Source organism: Ranitomeya imitator, chromosome 5 (genome assembly GCF_032444005.1).
Source record: "Ranitomeya imitator isolate aRanImi1 chromosome 5, aRanImi1.pri, whole genome shotgun sequence".
Classification (NCBI taxonomy): Eukaryota; Metazoa; Chordata; class Amphibia; order Anura; family Dendrobatidae; genus Ranitomeya; species Ranitomeya imitator.
In genome coordinates, this window is record NC_091286.1 from 697,486,155 (window position 1) to 697,491,563 (window position 5,409).

Here is a 5,409-nt window from a genome sequence, read left to right on the forward strand (position 1 = left end):
AACTCCATCATCTACAACATTAACCACAACTCCATCATCCACAACATTAACCACAACTCCATCATCCACAACATTAACCACAACTCCATCATCTACAACATTAACCACAACTCCATCATCCACAACATTAACCACAACTCCATCATCCACAACATTAACCACAACTCCATCATCCACAGCATTAACCACAACTCCATCATCCACAACATTCACCACAACTCCATCATCCACAACATTAACCACAACTCCATCATACACAACATTAACCACAACTCCATCATACACAACATTAACCACAACTCCATCTTCTACAACTCCATCATACACAATATCAACCACTACTCTAGCATCCATGACATTAACTACAACTCCATCATCCACAACGTTAACTACTATTCCATCATCCACCAATATTTCATCAATGTCCTCAATGGCAACATTACATATAACAGATACATCTTCATTTATTAGTACCCGCGGAGGTACAACACCGGAAGGTACAACACAAGGAGGTACAACGTTGTCCTCATCAGTCTTCACTTTGGACGCCTCTACAGCGAGTAATGGTGAGTACATAAGTAGCCTTCCTCCTACCCGTGGGGCTGTTATGTCGGACTTGTTGCCCCTGATTTTGCAATATTGTTTTGCACTGTATGCTTCTATGTGACATTGTATTTTATTGCCAGGCCATAGCACTGCTGGATTAAGAAGAAGACCTGTGATATATATGTACTTCCAGCCCTTACATGGAATCACATTTAGTCCACTTGTCTAGGTTTTACTTATCTGTTCCATCCATTGTATCACATATAGAGGGCCAGTGTCAGTTACACAGGTCCAAGGTCGGTTACAGAGGGCCAAGGTCAGTTACAGAGTATCACGGTCAGTTACAGAGTATCAAGGTAAGGTACATGGGACAAAGGTCGGTTACAGATGGTTAAGGTTGGTTACAGATGGTCAATGTCAGTTACAAAGGGTCAAGGTCAGTTACAGAGGGCCAGTGTCAGTTATAGAGGACCAGTGTCAGTTACAGAGGATCTGTGTCTATCACATATTGTCAGGGTCAGTTACAGAGGGTCATGGTGAGTTACAGAGGGACAAGGTCAGTTACAGAGGGCCAGTGTAAGTTACAGAGGATCTGTGTCTGTCACATATTGTCAGGGTCAGCTATAGAGGGTCATGGTCAGTTACAGAGGGCCAGGGTCAGTTACAGAGGGCCAGTGTAAGTTACAGAGGGCCAGTGTCAGTTATAGAGGACCAGTGTCAGTTACAGAGGATCTGTGTCTGTCACATATTGTCAGGGTCAGTTACAGAGGGTCATGGTCAGTTACAGAGGGCCAGGGTCAGTTACAGAGGGCCAGTGTAAGTTACAGAGGATCTGTGTCTGTCACATATTGTCAGGGTCAGCTATAGAGGGTCATGGTCAGTTACAGAGGGCCAGGGTCAGTTACAGCGGGCCAGTGTAAGTTACAGAGGGCCAGGGTCAGTTATAGAGGACCAGTGTCAGTTACAGAGGATCTGTGTCTGTCACATATTGTCAGGGTCAGTTACAGAGGGTCATGGTGAGTTACAGAGGGACAAGGTCAGTTACAGGGGGCCAGTGTCAGTTGAAGAAGGAATGGCTCAGTTACAGAGGGTCAGAGTTAGTTACAGAGGGTCAGAGTCAGTTACAGAGAGTGAGTGTCAGTTACAGAGGGTCAGGGTCAGTTGCAGAGGGCCGGCCAGTGGCAGTTACAGAGAGTGAGTGTCAGTTACAAAGGGTCAAAGTTAGTCACAGAGGGCCGGTGTCTGTTACAGAGTGCTGATGTTAGTTACAGAGGGCCTGTGTCAGATACAGAGGGCCAATGTCAGATACAGAGGGCCAATGTCAGTAACAGAAGGTCATGGTCAGTTACAGAGGGTCAGGGTCAACTATAGAGAGTCAGGATCAGTTAAAGAGGGCCAGTGTCAGCTGCAGAGGGTCTGTGTCAGTTATAGAGGGTCAGGGTCAGTTACAGATGGTCAGGGACAGTTACACAGGGCCAGTGTCAGTTACCGAAAGCCAGTGTCAGAGGGTGTGTTTCAGTAACAGATGGTCTGTGTCAGTTACAGAAGGTCAGGATCAGTTACAGAGTGACAGGGTTAGTTCCAGAGGGTCAGGGTCAGTTACAGAGGGTCAGGGTCAGTTACACAGGGTGAGCATCAGTTGCAGATAGTCAGGGCCAGTCACAGGGGGTCTGTGCCAGTCACAGGGGGTCTGTGTCAGTTACGCAGGGGCAGGAGCAGTTACAGAGGGACAGTGTCAATTACAGAATGCAAGGGTCAGTTACAGAGGGCCAGGGGCAGTTACACAGGGTCAGTTACAGAGGGTTTATGTCAGTTATAGAGGGTCAGGGTCAGTCACATGGGGTCTGTGTCTGTTACAGAGGGTCAGGGTCAGTTACGCAGGAGCAGGGGCAGTTACAGAGGGACAGTGTCAATTACAGAGTGCCAGTGTCAGTTACAGAGGGCTAGGGTCAGTTACAGAGGGTCAGGGTCAGTTACGCAGGGGCAGGGGCAGTTACAGAGGGACAGTGTCAATTACAGAGTGCCAGTGTCAGTTACAGAGGGCCAGGGACAGTTACGCAGGGGCAGGGTCAGTTACAGAGGGACAGTGTCAATTACAGAGTGCAAGTGTCAGTTACAGAGGGCCAGGGGCAGTTATACAGGGTCAGTTACAGAGGGTTTATGTCAGTTATAGAGGGTCAGGGTCAGTCACAGGGGGTCTGTGTCTGTTACAGAGGGTCAGGGTCAGTTACGCAGGAGCAGGGGCAGTTACAGAGGGACAGTGTCAATTACAGAGTGCCAGTGTCAGTTACAGAGGGCCAGGGGCACTTACACAGGGTCAGGGTCAGTTACGCAGGGGCAGGGGCAGTTACAGAGGGACAGTTTCAATTACAGAGTGCCAGTGTCAGTTACAGAGGGCCAGGGGCAGTCACACGGGGTCAGGGTCAGTTACAGAGGGTTTATGTCAGTTATAGAGGGTCTGGGTCAGTCACCGGGGGTCTGTGTCAGATACAGAGGGTCACGGTCAGTTACAGAGTCAGTTACAGAGGGTCTGTGTAATGAGCAACAACCATGTTACTGGCTAGCAGAGTAGCGGAAACATTTTGACTTGTTTACTGCACCCAGATAAAGATTGTCTCTGTGCCTGTCCCAGGTGTAGGAGACCTGCCGCCCGTATAGGAGAAGAGTAAGATACCACAATGACCGAGAGTGTCCATCTCACCACACAGTCACTATAGAAGCACAGTGATCTCCCATAGATGAAGTCCAGAGCAGACAAGTGCAGCTTTAGGGGTGTCCTCCTTGGTTTGGCCAGAGGGGGTTACTTACAGATTTTTTCCATAACTTTGCAATATTTAGGCTTCCTACCACTGGTGCTGACCATATGTTGTGCTCATATTCTATCTTGAACCAGGATCTGATCCACCATCTACTACTGGGACCAGTATGCAGGCACTGATGGAACAGATCTCTCAGGTAGGTCTCTATGTCCTTCCTCTGGGGATCGTGGTACATTGAGTACATCTAGTAATGTCTCAATCTGCATTTCCAGGGTCTCCTGAGCTCCGCGGGGGGCGGCGTCCTGCAGTCGCTGGCCAGTTTCATCACAATCTCCTCCGCTGGGTTTCAGCAGAAAGATCTTCCATTAGTCCTCTATGTTCTAGGTAACATCACAAGATATGCTCAGCTACAAAGTCTGCGTATAGACGAGGACACGGTGAAAGTAAGTACCGAAAAATAATGGACGTCTTCTCATCTGCGTCATCTAATGTCATATATATTACAAACAGATTTTTTTGTTGATCTGCACATTGCGGGCTGCAGAATGGATTAAAGGGGTTGTCCGAGACTTTAACAATGATGGCCTGTTCTTAGGATAGGTCATTAACGCCTGACCGGTGGGGTGCAACACTCTTCATTCCCACAAATCAGCGTGACTGGGGAGGCCCGTGTGTCTCAAACAGTGCCCTCCCACCAGTCCCGTAATGAAAACGCAGCCAGGCCTAGATGGGTCGAAACAAGTCGGTCACAATTTATTAATTTCGTAAGCAGAGAAAGGCACTTACATTTCATAGCGGGCTTATCAACGAAGGCCCTGTCTGCGACAGACGGGTGTGCAGCCAATGAGCGGTTACAAACCTTTGCCCTTCTCCACATTTTCCGCCACAGAGGATCATGTATATGACCTACACAGGACTCCGACCCCCACCCATCAATATTAGGGCCTGTTCAACTCCATCCTGTAAGCTGGATAGGAATGTCCGCGAGGTGAACTCCATCCCGTCTTAATAGTGCCGAGTTATCGCCTTCCAGCTGGTGGTGACGAACCACAATACCACGTCTTCAACTCATGAATTTCGCCATCCGTGCAATGATCTTCCTGCTTGAACGTTCTATGGCTTTTGGATCCCTTGCGCCGCGCCAGACGGCTCGTGGTACCATCTCTGACCACACCAATATCATATTGGGGAAGAAATAGGGAGAACGTTCAATGTCTGTTTTCATTACTGTATAGAGTTCAGCGATTTTGCGTGTGCCCAAATCCTTGCCACCGGCCTGTAACACCAATATCACTGGCCTCTTAGCCCACCTAGAGATGTCAACTATCTCCGTTGCCATTGGAGCCCTCTGATGCCTCTCCAGTTGGCCTCTAGTCTCGGGATGCCTAGATTTTTTCCACCAAGCTCGGCTCTTTTTGCCGCCCAGTAGACATATGAGTGACCGAACACCCAAACTGCATACAGTCGCCTGTACAAGACAAAATATGTTATTTCAGCAAATGAGGTCTATATCTGGCAAAGCTTGCGGTTTTTCTCTTCACTTCGGCCCCCGATACTCCTGCCCTAGCTGCTTCGGTGGCTGCACCGATTCAGCTTGAAAATTGCCTGAAACTGATACTTGGTAAGAGGAAAGCCGTCTGTATGTAAGAGAAAAAATCTGCTTTCGTGTCTTACTACCACCCACAGTATCTTTTGACTATTTTTAGTGGGCATACTGGGCCATTTGATGAGTTAACCAGGACCCATGTGCCCCTACTGGTGGGATTGCACTTGGATTTTCGCACACGAATGCGCAGAGCGTCGCTGCATACGACTAAGTCCTCATTGATTAAAATGCCTTCCGTCGCTGTTTTTGACCGCAGCAACAATTCGCTAATGCGCAGCACGTCGAAAAAAGCGATCGCTGAGATGAGGATCGACTCGTATTGCGACTTGCATACATAGTTACATAGTTATTAAGGTTGAAGGAAGACTATATGTCCATCTAGTTCAACCCATAGCCTAACCTAACATGCCCTAACATGTTGATCCAGAGGAAGGCAAAAAAAAACCATGTGGCAAATAATAATAATAATAATCTTTATTTTTATATAGCGCTAACATA

General features: G+C 48.0%; 1 long non-coding RNA gene across 1 annotated transcript; it reads left to right on the forward strand.

Annotated features, from left to right (window-relative positions):
- Window positions 1-447: 447 nt before the first annotated feature.
- LOC138680988 (uncharacterized) lies at window positions 448-3,723 on the forward strand. Its single transcript, XR_011321864.1, has 3 exons — window positions 448-566; window positions 3,440-3,501; window positions 3,578-3,723. It is a non-coding gene; the product is annotated as an uncharacterized lncRNA (long non-coding RNA).
- Window positions 3,724-5,409: the final 1,686 nt, after the last annotated feature.